Source organism: Aethalodelphis obliquidens, unplaced genomic scaffold, assembly GCF_003676395.1.
Source record: "Aethalodelphis obliquidens isolate GAN/ISIS:26980383/991018 unplaced genomic scaffold, ASM367639v1 scaffold19, whole genome shotgun sequence".
In the NCBI taxonomy this organism is placed as follows: Eukaryota; Metazoa; Chordata; class Mammalia; order Artiodactyla; family Delphinidae; genus Aethalodelphis; species Aethalodelphis obliquidens.
In genome coordinates, this window is record NW_020837963.1 from 13,533,903 (window position 1) to 13,548,362 (window position 14,460).

Sequence of the window (14,460 nt, forward strand, 5' to 3'; positions counted from 1 at the left end):
TCTGTATGTATTGTTAAGCCCCTCATTCTTTGCAATACTCAGGTTATACATTTTAATAATATAAAAAGTCTCTACCAGCACATACCACATTACTTTTAGCTCCTTCCTACTTTGAAGTTACCACAGTTGCCTTTAACTTTAAGGAGTGTCTCACCCTTAACCCCTCTGTCCATGTAAAGTTCGCTGGAGGAGAGGAATTGTGAAGCATCCCTAACCATCAAGGCTTCTGAAGGGCTCTTTCTTGTGTTAAGGGTCCACTCGGGTGTATGGGGGATTATAGCTCCCTCTGGTGGCCAGATCATCAGGTGCATTTTTTTCTGGATTTTTAAAATGGTATTCAAATCTAATAATTCTTTGGAGTTCTTTTTTAATTTTAAAAATAATTCAGATCTTGTTTGTTTTGGCAGGTATTTAAATCATTCTCAAGTAGTGACACTTACACAGAGGAATGAATAATTTTACTTTAAGCATCCCATACTTTTTACACGGTTGGGTTTTAAAGTAGACAGTGCATAGCGTTTAAACTTTATTTCCCCCCGTTTTCCTTCCCTTCCCCTGCCAAATAAGTTCCTAAACTTGTAGAATCATCAAAATAAAATGCCACGAACTACAAAGGAATAATTTACTAATACGGGGAAGAAATGAAATTCTTCCAATGAGGGTCCAGAATGGGCCCAAAGACAAAATGAATTTAATGCATTTTTAGTTTCACGTCTTAATGGATCAGAGCTTCAAAACACATTTCGTTTTCTTTATGAAAGGAACTTCCAGGCTGACATTCTTAATATAGAAAACTATTATAAAGAGTTAGCTATATCCACGCTAATATGGGAAACAGGTATGGATGGTCTCAAAAATAATTGTATTTGGCTTTGGAAATTTAAAAATATCCTTTAATATGGTTCTGTCTGAGGTTGTGGGAGTTTTTAGCATTACAGAGAAGCTAATGAAAGCAATCCATGACGTGAAAAACAGACCCAGGGAAGACTAGAGAGGTTTTTACCATTTTTCTCTTGTCATCTCTTCTGTGTAGCTAAATTTTTAAAGATGCGTGTAGACAGCAGTGCTTCTCAGATTGATGACAGTGACCCTCAAAGAACAATAGCGGTAGCAATTTAAATTGTTTTAAATGCGGGATTGGCTAATTTTCTCTCAGGTATGCTTGGGGTTTTTTGAATAAAATCCTGTTGGGAGCAGGGGAAGGGGTCATGAGTCTTCATGGGCAGCCTGCCTGAGTGGGCAGGTTACAGTCAAGGGCTTATTTAAACAGCAGGGAGTGGCTCAGACACCCCCAGAGGAAAACAGCACGGGTCATTTCTCTCCTCATTTTGCAATAATGTTCTTTTCTCCCTTTGCCATTTCTCCATGTCTGCAAATACTGACAAAACACCATGAGGGCTTTCAGTGGGACAGAAGAATTGGGGAGGTACTAGGGAGAAAAAAGTGTGTGTCTGTTTGCGACGGTGTTAAAATAGTTTAATTTCTTTTCAGTTGAAGACATTCGGATTTATTAGGGCTGTCAGGAGGGTTCTCATGAGATCATGTTCTCATGTGACAGCTCGTGAGCGCGGAGACAGGAGACAAATACAAGGTCTATTGTGTGACACCTCCCCCTGCAAACAGCCAGCCTCCAAAGCAAAGAGGTGAATCAACAGCAACAACGAAAAATCCTAGAATCATCTCAGCTGAGGAGAAGATGCTGCTTACGTGGAAGGGTCCTTCTTTTTGGTCCAGAAGCGTGAGAGATGTGATGCGAGCTCCACGGGCTGCAGAGAGAGGTTCAGCCGTCCGGAGGGTGTTAACTGTTACCACAGGAGACGTTTTTTGGTCACCACGGGTCCCAGCCTCACTCAGCTTTCCCTGCCTTTTGCCTGCCTCTGGCTTCATTTTATCCTCCTGGGCATTTGTGGTAGATCGGAGGCTTTCTCTGTGGCGTGGACTAAGTAGAGTGTCCTTCCTAACAGTGAGGACGGGAAAGTAAACGTCGCCGCGCCCGAGAGGCTGGTACGTCCTGTAAGCAGGGCCTAACGTTGGGTTGAAATGATAAGAATGTACAGATTAAGGAAAAGTGTGGCAGTCCACTGGAGAGAGATGGATCAATTCTGTTCCATCTTTTTTTTTTTCCAAAAAAGAAATCCCACAGTGCTAATGGGCAGCACATGATAAATAGTTTTCCAGTTTGATAACGAGAAAGGCAGATGGGGGGGTATTTACATATTGAAGTGGTATAGAGAACGGTGTGTATTTATTGTGGAAATCTCAGTAGACACGTAAGAGAGGAAATTAAAAGCCCCTCTCCGCCTTCTGCCCCAGGCTTGCTTCCCCTTTGACCCTTTGAGCATAGCCTCCCCATCCCCCCATCTTGGTGTGTGTGATGGGGGAGGGAGGGCATGAGAGTCCCACTGTACGATCCTATTAACTTGTTTTCAACTCCCCAGTGCCCTGTGGGAATGTTTCCGGGTCATCATAAGTATCTCTGTCTTAGCCAAGTAGAGTCTGAGAATGCTGCAGAGCCCGTCAGTTGAAGGGCAGGTCACCATCTCTTCAGGTCCAGAGCAGCCAGGACTTGGCTTGGCAGTGGCGTCCTAGTTCATTTGGCCAGAAGTGACAGCAGCGGCCCTTACTGTTGTTGTAGCCGGACTCTTGTAGTTCGTACCTTGATTTTCCAGGTATTTTTTTGAGTGCCTCCAACGTTCCACGTACTGGGAAAGGCACTGGGTAGGAGGAGAACTTAGGGTGCCTGCCCGCTCAGAGCTTAAATGCCACACTCCCTTCATCATCGAAGTCTTTGGCCAACTGCAGAGGAAGCCACCGTGAAAGATGCCCCCACCTCCCCACCTTCACCCCTGGACCCCTTGCCACTGGGAGTCCTGGCTGGAGGACTCTTATTCCTGGTGATCTGGTTGCTACTGGTGCTACATGATGCTCCAGATGGAGGTCGCCTGTCAGGCATCCTTCACCCTTGGTGGGAACACTTGCCCAGACAGGTGTGCTTGTGTTAGGACGTAGTGAATCCTTAGCTGGGAGTCCCCAGCAGTGCCATCCTCCAGCAAGCTCTCTAGGTGGGACGAACGCCATCACCTGCGCCCGGAGCCACAGCTTCTCAGCCCGCTGGGGCCCCTCCTTGCTGAGGGCTCTTTCTGGAGCATCCTTTTTGGCTGATTGAGTTGAGTGTTCCCTTTAAAGCTCTTTACTGCACTCGTGGGCCTGTTAGCTGCCGCTGACTATTTTTGGCCCCTGTGGGTATTATTTAAGCTTGCTTCTTCAAGTGTGAATGACCTAAGTTTTACTTTGGCTCACTCTGAGTTTGCAAAAACCTTTTTTAACCTAAAAACTTCCTTTAAAAAAAAAAAGTTTGCTTCTACCCTCTTCCCTTTTCACCGTCTGTTTTAGTCATTTCAACTTCGGATGTCAGAGGAGTTCCGGGTTCATTTACCGAAAGAAACAATGAGTTATACGAGAGTTATAAAAGGAGAAACCACAGCCGAAGGGAAGGAGGCTTGTGCTTTGCGGCCCTCAGGATTGAGTATGTTGGTAGTAGACTGTTGGACTTTCAGCGGAGGGGGTAGGTGTGCCTGGCCTTGGTGTCACCATCTCTGAGGACCTGCCGTGTTGCAGAGTTGCCTCTTGTGGGAGAAGGTTCTGGGGTCGGGTGGTTTTGAATGTGGAGCTGGGGCTTCGCTGCCCGGACCATCTCGGAGGCCTTGTGGGGCATGTGGGACGGTGGCTCACAGTTTTCTAGAGGAGCAGGGTCAGTCTTTAAAGTTTCTCTCAAGGATTAGCACGTGTCTTCCAGAAGTGTTTTTCAGAGTCTGGTTTTTTGGGTCCAAGAAGGTGTCCTTTTTTTAAGCCCTGCTCACCCATCCCCCGCAACAGGGAATCAGCCCTGAGTAGTGGTCGCTAATCAGTGATGCTAATTAATGATGGTCCTGGGTCTCAAGGCACCTGTGTTAGAGGGCAGTACGTGTGTGCAGCTGAGCAAGGAGCACAGGTTCATGCTGACGCCACGGGAGTGATGGGGAGGCCTGTTGTGAGAGGACCCTGGGGTGAGGTTACTCGAGTCTGTGGCCCAAATGTGACTCACTTCCCTGGAAGTTTCTGCTCTGGGCCTTGGAGTTAGGAAGAGTTGCTGGGACCAGATTTCAAAAGGAATGATCCGTTTCCCATAATACACGCTTTAAAGCTAACAGTATCCACAAATCTTAAGATTTTTTTTTTTTTCAAAAGAGGCTCAAAGTGGTTTCATGTCAGTGACAACAAAAAATTAGAGAAGCTATGAACGACCAGACTGAATTATGTCTAGAGTATGCATGGCCAAAAAGATTAAAGAAAGATTAACTGGGGATAATACTGCCAGTTTCTAAGAACAGAGAAAGAGCCAATTTGCTTAATATAAAATGACAACCTACAAACCAGTATAACGACCTATAACCTAATTGAAAAATGATCATCAGAGAGTACAAATAGAGAGAGAAGAGGGGATACCAGTGACAAACGTATTGCGGTAGTTAACTTCACTTACAATAAAAGAAATGGCAATTCAAGCTCTAATGAAAAACCTTTTTCAGCTATCATGTTGTCAAAAAGTAAAATTTTTAATTGCAATATGTTGATATGAGTGTGAGGAAATGGTTCCCCTTTGACCTGTTACTGGAGGGTGTTGAAGTGGGTACAACCTCTAGCAATTTGGAAATGCTGATCGAAGTGACAAGTGCCGTAGAGCCAGCACTCCCAGTTCTGCCAGTTTATCCAAAAGATACACTTGCACATGTGTGAAGTGATCGGGATACAAGAATGCATTCCCTTGTTGATACAATCAGAAAAGATTAGAAATAACTGAAGTGTCTGTTAAAAAACAGCTGATTCCTGTGTTCCAGCCTCAGCCTCAGCTGTGCTTTCCCACCCTCCCTCTTCTTCTTCTTTTTTTTTTTTTGCTGGTTTTATTCTCAGCAAGGTTTCCTCTCTTTGATGGAAGCTCTGGGCTCACATTCGTAGCAGAGAGAGGGTGGCCCTGGCAAAGTTTAGGACTTGCCTTTTGTTGGGTCACCCCCGACCTGTGAGCTGTCGAGTGGAATGTTCTGTAAAGTGACCTGTTGTGGAGTAAATCACTCCTTTATATTAAAGAAAAAATCCAGCCCAGTGAGTCACACGCCCTCCTGTCTTCATTTCCTCTTCGTGTTCCCGGGTCTCTCTGTCCCTTGTTGTTATCATTTACAGATGAAGCAACAGAGTCCGAGACGTACTGTATTTTGAGACATTGTGGTTTTATGCATTATAATTAAATTGTCATCATCACGTCAACCTTAGGAGGTGGAAACTATTCTTTGCGGTTTCCAGATGAGAAAAATCGAGGATCAGAAAGGTTAAGCAACTTGCCTAAAGCAAGCAAGTGGCAGAGCTGGGTTCCACCCCAGTTTGCACAGACTCTGTTCTCATCCTCACTGCCTGTATAGCACCTGGGGCGCCCTGGCCTGGCTCCCAGACAGTCTGATGCAGCTGGTGTGAGGGGAGGCCTGGGCATCGGTGTGTACAGCCCCCAGGGGATTGGAATGAGCTGGGAACCACTGGTCTATGCCACGAGCAAAGGATGAAGGTCCCTGATGGTCTTCACGTGGCAAAGGACTCAGACCCCTTGTTCTCTGCTTCCAGGCAGAAAACTCTTGCTCACACTGTCAGGCCTGTCTTTATGCAAGAAACTAGAATCTGAGGCAGGAAGGACTGGGCATAGTGCCCAGTGCTGTGAGGGTTCTAGAAAAAACTGTCTTCCCTGTGTGTGTGGCTGGCGGCCTTCGCTGGTCAGCCGTTGTCAGTTTCACGTGAGGTGGCTCCAGGTGGCCTGGGGAACCTGGAGGAACTTTTTTTTCTTTTTTTTTTTTTTGCGGTACGCAGGCCTCTCACTGTTGTGGCCTCTCCCGTTGCGGAGCACAGGCTTTAGGCATGTGGGCTTCAGTAGTTGTGGCACACAGGCTCAGTAGTTGTGGCACACAGGCTCGGTAGTTGTGGCTGGTGGACTCCAGAGTGCGGGCTCAGTAGTTGTGGCGCACGGGCTCAGTCGCTCTGTGGCATGTGGGATCCTCCCGGACCTGGGCTCGAACCCATGTCTCCCGTGTCGGCAGGCGGATTCTTTTTCATTTTTTTATTTTTGCCGTATACGGGCTTCTCACTGTCGTGGCCTCCCCCGTTGCGGAGCACAGGCTCTGGATGCGCAGGCCCAGTGGCCATGGCTCACAGGCCCAGCCGCTCCGCGGCATGTGGAATCCTCCCGGACCGGGGTACGAACCCGCGTCCCCTGCATCGGCAGGCGGACTCTCAACCACTGCGCCACCAGGGAAGCCCAACCCGGAGGAACTTTGTGACGTCCTCACGTTTGTCCTCTTCTGGGCATTACGTTTCTGCACTCATTCCTGGAAAAGTTACTCAACCACATTGGCGGGTGGCGGACAGGAACCTGGGAGAGAAGTGCAGCTTCTGGATGGAAAATCAGACACACGGGGTGAGGACTGGGGGAAGGGTTAGGAAAAAGTCTTTTCTTGGGGTTCTTGTTGTCAATTGAAAAAAAACGCATAACATGAGAGCTGTGAGTTTCAGTTTTTTGGGGGGCCTTACTGAGGACCATAGCCCTGGAGATAGCCTCTCAGATAGGTCTGAGCAGCTGTTCTGAAGAGGCGAGGGGCGGGGTCAGCATGTCTGTGATTTTGGTGAAGGGGGCATGTGCAGCCAGGCCCACATCTGGGTAGAAGGTTGTCACGGTGAGCAGGTGTCTCCATTAATGATTTTAGTGCTTTTCTGGGTAGGAGAAGATGCAAGAAATTGGGGTCATAAAATCTTCTCCTGAAAATATCTATCTAAAGGCCTGTTTGGCCAGATTTCCCAGAGCGCAGAGTGTCCTGTCCTGAGCTCCTTTCAGGGAGTGTGAAGGTCAGGGATGGCAGAGGCTACTGACTTCATTCCTGGAGGACCAGATGGCGAGCGACATTTTTTTAGTTGTCACTGTAAACCAGAAGAGGAATAAAGCGGACATTTAGAAAACTACATAATTAGGACTTAAGTTGAATGAGCTTCATGACGTACAAACATTGTACTTAATACTTTCCGTAGGTGGGTGCTCACAGAGGCTGTGTGGTCCAGTCAAGGCCAGGACCTACATCCGATGAGTATCCTTTTCTCCTCTTTTCAGACAGGGCTTCACTAACCTACTGGGGAAAAAGAGATGTAAGTCAAAATACACGTATAGAAGTTTAGAGCTGAAAGAGACCTTAGAACCAGGGGTTCTTCAGCCTGGCTCTACCTTAGAGGAGCTCCAAAAATATATTGGTGTCAGGACGCACTGGAGACATTCATTCAGTTGGCCTGGAATTGCAGGTAGAGGCAGGATGAGGGCTTGGGCCTCCTGACCGTGCCCGGTCTGTATTCCAGTGACCACAGCAGGCATAGCGTCCAGCCCCAGGGCCCTCTCCAGGTCTGTGTCACTCAAGTCCCACAGTCTCTGCTCTTGACCTTCCAAACGGCATCACACTCCTGGGCAGGTGTGTGCACAAGCCTACCATCCTCTCACACCTACTCTTGAATGGTGGAAATTGAGTAAAGGCACACTTAGACCTGTACTGAGGAGAAGACGGTCTCTCTTCACAAGTAATCAGGATGTGTTAGTCTTGCAAGCGGGTTAATTCATTCATTGTCTTTCTAATGAAAATGGTTGCAGAGCCTGATATTCTTCCAGTCGGTCTGTGTGGCAAGATAGAAGCAGGGTGTTAGTTCTTTCTCTGAACTGCTCTCCAGTATCAGAGACCGAACCCTGACCTTCCCTCCCAGGCTCCTTTGTTACGCAGCAGGGCTGGGATAAAAGACTTTTCTTTCAGCTGTCCAGGGTGCCAGACGGAGGAAACTGGACCAGGGCTTTGTACACCCCCAGTGACTCAGAGAGCCTTTATCCCCGTCTGATGTTTACTCAACACCCGATACCTCCTGGGAATCTTTAACATTGTCGCGGAAAGAAACCATTCTGCCTCGGGTGCCTATTTTTAGACTGTATATAAAGCCCACGTTGGATTTCTGCTCCCTTTCTCTCTCTCTCCGCTAAGCCTGCTGTTTGCAAGGCAACGGGATCTTTTGTCTTTAAAAGTTCAGCACCTCTGGCTAGTTCCCCATCTGAACCCCAAAGCCCTGGAATGCTCTGGGGTATCTCTCTTCTTTCTTCATTCTGACCAAAACCGAAACCACAGGTGATGACCTTTACACCAGAGCAGTTGAAATAATACAACTGACGGGAAGGAAGCTACTTCAAAACAATGAACCTTGAGTTAAAATGAGCATGAGTTGATCTGTCTTGATCAGCCCCGGCTGTATTGAACCTGTTCAGTGAGACTGGTTTGAGCCTTGGGCTCTTCGGTGGGCTGTCCAAGTTCAGGACAGGTCCAACTGATGGTCATGAGCTGAAGGAGTGTTGCCCGCCATATCAGTAAACAATGTGACCATCGAGCCCTGGGCCACTGCAGCCGCCCTGACTGTGCACCCTGAGGGGATTCAGGATGGAGAAAAGCAGGATACCGGCCCTAGATAGTTAAGGTGCATGTCAAGGAATGATTTCAGTGAGTCCAGACTCTTGTGTCTTCCCATACGTAAACATCTCAAGTTAAATTCACTAACTTTTTTCTTTAATTAACAGTAATCTTTTGATGTCCTCTGTGGTTTTTGTTGCAACAACTCTTATATATATCCCAGCTCCCCCCTTACCTCTTCGGAGCAGTCCCTCAAGAGTTATGTGAGAGGCTGCCCCTCGGGCTTTTGTCCTCAGCAAAGTCCACCGAATAAAACATAATTCTCAGCTTTTAGGTTGTGCATTATTTTTTAGTGGAGTTCAGTGATGAACTGTATATAAAACAGGATTAAGGTGTTGAGGGGGGGATCTTGACCGCATTCTCATCAGCCTGGGGTGATTTCCTCCTCGGCTAGGGGTTTTGGCTTTTTTCTTTACGTGAAGGTCACTGTGTGACTTTCAAGGCAGTGATGATTCAGAGTGAAGCCCGCAACCCAAGGGCAGTGGTGGGGGCAGTTTTACATCCTCTCTCCTCTTTTTGCCTTTTCTTCCGTTTTTTCCACCTTTTCTCCGTCCTTGCTTCCTTCTTCCCCATCTCCATAGGGGGCCATACAGGAGAACTCAATATCTTTTGTATTTCCTATTGAATACAAATTTTATGATTCATGTTACTAAATTTAAAGTAGACGAATTGAATATTTTATATGGAATTCTCTCTAAAAAAATCAAAACTTCAGTAAAACCAAACTGAGTGTTCCTTTAGGCAAAAAACTTTAATTGTTTTTAAAAAAGGATATACGTATAGACATAGAAAAGACTGGAAAGGGTGCATAACAAAATCCCAACACCATATCAAGGTGGTTAAGATTATCTGTTATTTTTGCTTTTTTTGTTTCCTAAATTTTCTTCTATAAATATATTAATGTTATCAAATACAGAGGAAGAAAAATGCGTGGGCCTGATGATCTAACTCACATACTTGAAAGGAGCTCATCCTGAGAGAATACTGAAGAATTTATTATATCCTTATAGAGTTGAAGGATGTATGTTTATATATATCCTCTTATATATCCAAAGGTTTAGCTATAAGGATGAAGCATTGTTTGTCATAATGAAAGAGTTAAAGCAACCTAAATTAATTATGGTAAATGTCTAAAATGGAATAGTATGAAGCCATTAAAAGTGATGTTGCCTGGAAACATTTTATAACATCGAGTGGAAAAGTAAGTTGGATTGGTTTGTATCATTTGATTCCATCTCTTTTGTAAGAGATCTTATAGATATGCTCTACACCTACGTAGAAATATAGAAGATCTAAAATATAAAAGATCTATTAATAGTGTTCAGAGAATGGGATTCCTGTGTGTTTATTTTATTCCTTTGTGTGTGTGTGTGTGTAATTTTTCTGTAAAGAATCAATATAGCTGTCATAAAAATTGGGAACGTTTATTTCAGTTTTAGAAAATCGCCTCTTTACCTGAGTGAGAACCTGTGGTTTAAACTCATAGTCAGCCTTTTACCCCCATTGTTAAATCCATCTTCTTCTACCTTCAAGAGAATTAAAGCAGTGAGCTTAAATTGGCAGATGGATTATTGATAATTGTAATGGCTGAGATTTTTAATTGCCATTTGTATCAATGAAGTTTTTTTTCTTTTCTGTTGCGTTGGGGATTTTACAGGAGAGACAACAGTGCTTCTATCATACTTTACCGCAGATTAGAAGCTTCATCGTAATGGGAAGCTAAATAATGAAGCTTGTTCAGAACGGTGTTAACAATAAGTGAAGCTCTGAGCCCACGGGCCTGGCCGTGGTGCCTGTGATTTCAGAATTCAGAAGCTAGTTCTGTGTTCATTGAGGCTTTGCAGTTAAGTTGCCTGGGCCAAGGCTGTCTCCAAGAAGGCTGGCTCCAAAGTAATTGGTAAATTACTGAAGAAGACATTGGCCGTGCTCCATAGCAGTTTAAAATTTGACTGGTGCCGTGAGCTCATTACAGAACAGTTACAGTAAGCTTGAGCTTCGTGTGTAAGCAGCGGAAAAGCTGTGCACAGGTGACATTTATTTCAGAAAAATAAGACCTGGATGGGCAGTGAGAGGCCGTCTCCAAGAAGCCCTTCCACCCTGGAAACCCCAGAGCCAGCACGGTACTCGGTACACGGTAGGAGCTTGAAAAATTCTTGCCGAGTGAACTGCTGACTTGGCTTTTCAAACCTGGGCTCCTATGTACATAAGCCCGGATCATGTAACTGCAGGATGAGAAGGTGTTCCTTACGTACAAGCATTTTGAGACTAAGATTAAATGAATGGTCCAGGATCACAGATGACTCCCAATTCTCAACACTGCTGACTGCGCGTCAGGTGCACCATTGATTCAGTACCAAGAGGAGAGAGTGGCAGGCACGTTCCTTGATGACTTTCCGGTCAGAGGCTTGCTGACTTGGGAATGGTTAAGATGTTGAGTTGCCTTAAATAGAGCAGAGAAGGTCGTCGGTAGCATCACTAGGGCTGATTCTCAGGTCTCCTGACTCCCCCAGTTCAGTTTAATGATTCTGGTTAGTCCTCTGACAGTTGACCTGATTCTGGTTAGTCCTCTGACAGTTGACCACCCGCTGTGCTGTCTTTTTTTTTTTTTTTTTCCCCTAGGCTGCCTTGATGGGCTTTGAAGTGTCCACCTGGGTCCTTTGTCCCCTGCCTGGCCCAATGCAAACCTCAGTGCTTTCTGCTCAATTGGTTTGTGGGGATACAGCCCACAAGTGCTTGTATCTGTCTTTCACTGGAGTTCTGCCACCGTCTTTTCGTGCTGAAAGGTGCTGTGCTGGCAGCAGGAGAGCACAGCAGCTTGGACCTCCAGAAACTTACCATCAGTTACTAATTTGAGCTGAGGCTGGCCCTTGAACGTGGGCCATAGATTTCTAGATTGGGGGTCGGGGCAAGGGAGATCCTTTAGTGTATAGAGTTGTCTTTCTGCCTGCTTGCCTAATTTCTGATTGTTTCAAGGAATTGGCGTCCTAGTCAGATATTGTCATGTTCCACTACGACATACCAGCCTGTGTGGCCTTGGCGGTGTGCTTGAGTTGTTTGCAGAGGTTTTTAAAGTAAAGGACCTAAGAAGAGAGCAAGGCCAGTGTGTGGGGTAGAGGGGGTGGGGCGCTCCCGTGTTTTTTGATACACGCTATTTCAGGTATGAGCCATTTCACATACGAAAGTGTACATCCGATGGAAAGACAGAATGTACTAAACTTTACCGCTTTAAAAAATAAAATGTACCTCTTGAATGAGTCTAGTGTAAAACTGAACTACATAGCAATCAGATACTTAATTTTATAGTTGTTGCAAATATCACCTTGGGGTAGTATGGGTGAAAAGGGCAGGACGTTTTATGTATGATAAAGTCCTGAAATTTCGTATGTTCTTTTGTTACTGAAAGAGGCATCTTCTTCTCTTACATGCCAAGCAGATGCTGCCAGTACATGGAGAAAGATTTGCCAGCTGTGGTACAGCTGGTCGCTCAGGCCTTTTCACAGCTGCCTGTAAAACCCACGTGTGTTGTCTTCCCCCTCAGTACTTGCTTAGAAATCGCTAGCAGCGTTGTAGAGCGTATCCCAGTGACGCCGCTTACCTATGAACTTTCCCGTTTCTTCTGTCTCTGTGACCTTCACTTCCTCTGGCAAATTCTTCCCAAGGTTGTTTGCTGCTCTCGGGGCCCCCTGGACTTAGATGTATTTGCCCAAGATGGATGAAGGTTTTGGAGGCGTGAAGTGGTTAAGAGCATTTCATGGCAGTGTCACCTGCTTGGTAGCTCTTTGTGTGTGACCTGATTTCCAGCATGTTCTGTCCTCCAGCTGCAGAGATCCTCTTCCCGGAACCCACCACATCTCGCTCACCGGTCAGGGCCGTCTCTTCTTTGATCCGTCCTGGATCTACAACTGGTCTGTTCACTTTGGTAGTAGAGGTGCCTTCCTCCTAATTTGTCGTGAGAATTGGCTCTTGGCTGTTATGTTTTGGGGACACACTGGTGTTTTGCTTCTCTTTTTTCCACCTGAATCACTGGGTGTTGGATGCGGAAATGAGGTGGTAGTGAATGAGGAAGTTTGGGAAGATGATTCGGGTTGGCAAGAACAAAGGTTGTCCTAGAGCGGCCAAAGCAGCTGGGATTCAGATGGGCTGCCTCTTGGAGAATGGACTGGGGACGTGTGCGTCTCACAACTGCAGTGTGTGTGAGCCACCACCAGAGGGTGATGGCGGCTTTTTGGCCCAGCGGGGCTCTGCGCTCCCCCTCCCCCAAGGTCTCTGAAAGCATAGCCTTGAACAGGTGGTTCTGCCATTGTCTGTCGCTCAGACTTAACAGTGGTCTTATAAGGAACCTGGGGGTTCCATTTTGAGAAATAATTGCCTTTTTAAAGGGAACGTTAAAGAAGAAAAAGACCTTTGGGCTCAATTAAGAGCCTATTCTTTTCCTAAATACTCTTTGCTCTCAAACGTGGGCATGCTCTTGGCCTTGAAGTGGGAAGTTAGAGGGAACTGGGGACAGAAACCTGCTCTAATGTGGGCTGCAACTTGGTGTCCCCGGCAGGATTGGGGCTGGGGGCCTATATGACCTGTCTTTGACTGTTGCATGCAAAAGTGATTTTAAAATCGGCCCCCCTAACTTATTGGAGACATCGGTTTAAAATAGTAGGAGAAACATCATTTGCTGTTGGCCGTGCATTGGATCAGTGTTTCAACGCAGGGAAGGTGACGGGGTGTCTGGTTGATTTAGGACAGCCTTTTAGAACCTCTGCTGCTGAGGGCTAATCAGATACCTCACAGATCCAGGAAGGACGTTTCAAGGCTCCATTTCTATAGATGAGGAAGCCAGAGGTGCGTTAGGCCAGGAACTTGCCCGGTGTCCCCCAGCTAGTAAGGTGGTAGAGATGGAATCCAAAGTTAGTTTTGTCTGATGAAAATATGTGCTCATTCCGTATATATAGTGACAGTGGAGCCATTATTTAAACAGTAGTAACCAGAGGGGTTTCTTCTCTCCTGGAATGCCCTTCCTTTCAACATTGGCATGAACATTTGGGGCGGGGAGGAAATGCCATTAATTTTCAGGAAGGGACATTCTGTGTGCCTTGGGGTTCCAGAGGTTCCAGGGTCACCTGCGAGTTGGCTCTTAGAGTTCCTGTTTTGCTGCGGGGGCAGCGTTGTAGGGTGCGGCTTGAATTGTTTCTGGCATTGCTTGAACCCACAAAGTTCCCCCTCTAGTCTCTAGTTCTGCTGCCTCGGATGAGCCGCTTCTATCTCCCCCGCATCTGAATCTGCTGCCCATTTGAGCGAGGCGGCGGTGGCGGCAGCTCCCAGACCAGACCGGCTGCAGCACGGCACTGGCACCGACCGGTACAGCTCTGGGGCGTCTGGGGTGGGCGGCTCTCAGCAGGGCCCTACCTGGGCGGTAGTTGCCGCAGAGCCGTCCCCTCGCCCTCCCTCAGACGCGGCACCTCCTGTTCCAGGCTGTTGATCACCTGTCGACAGGGGGACCGGGCTGAGTCCAGGATTTCTCCTCGCTGCTGCTGTTGTCAGGGGAAACCAACAGCCATCTGCATCTAGACCAGCCTCGCTCTATCCCTCTCCCCTTTAAAGTGAGGTCATCCTGCCTGGCATCTGGTAAGTGCCACAAAGGATTCTGTTTTCCTTGGTTAACATCAAGAAAATGTTCTCTTATAATAGATCCATTAGCTTTAATCTAAGTGTACCAGGATTTGGGGAATTGTTTGATCCTTCTTTCCTTCTCTCTCTCTCTCTCTCTCTCTCTCTTTCTCTTTCTCCCTCCCTCCCTCCCTCCCTTCCTTCTCTTTTTCTTTTTTCTCTCTCTTTCTGTTTCTTTTTCTTTCACTCTTTTTTCTCTTTCCCACTCTCTCTTTCTCTGTTTCTTTTTCTTTCACTCTTT

General features: G+C 46.5%; 1 protein-coding gene across 7 annotated transcripts in view; it reads left to right on the forward strand.

The window, feature by feature from the left end:
• The window catches only part of NEDD4L (NEDD4 like E3 ubiquitin protein ligase), a 344,189-nt gene that overhangs the window by 123,834 nt on the left and 205,895 nt on the right, over positions 1-14,460 (forward strand). Inside the window, exon 1 of one of the 7 annotated variants that reach the window (XM_027118619.1) lies at positions 13,936-14,177. The exons of the other annotated variants lie outside the window; for them this stretch is intronic. The gene's annotated coding sequence lies outside the window, so the exon portion shown is untranslated. Of the gene's footprint in view, positions 1-13,935; positions 14,178-14,460 lie in introns of those variants that run through there. 7 annotated transcript variants of the gene reach the window in all.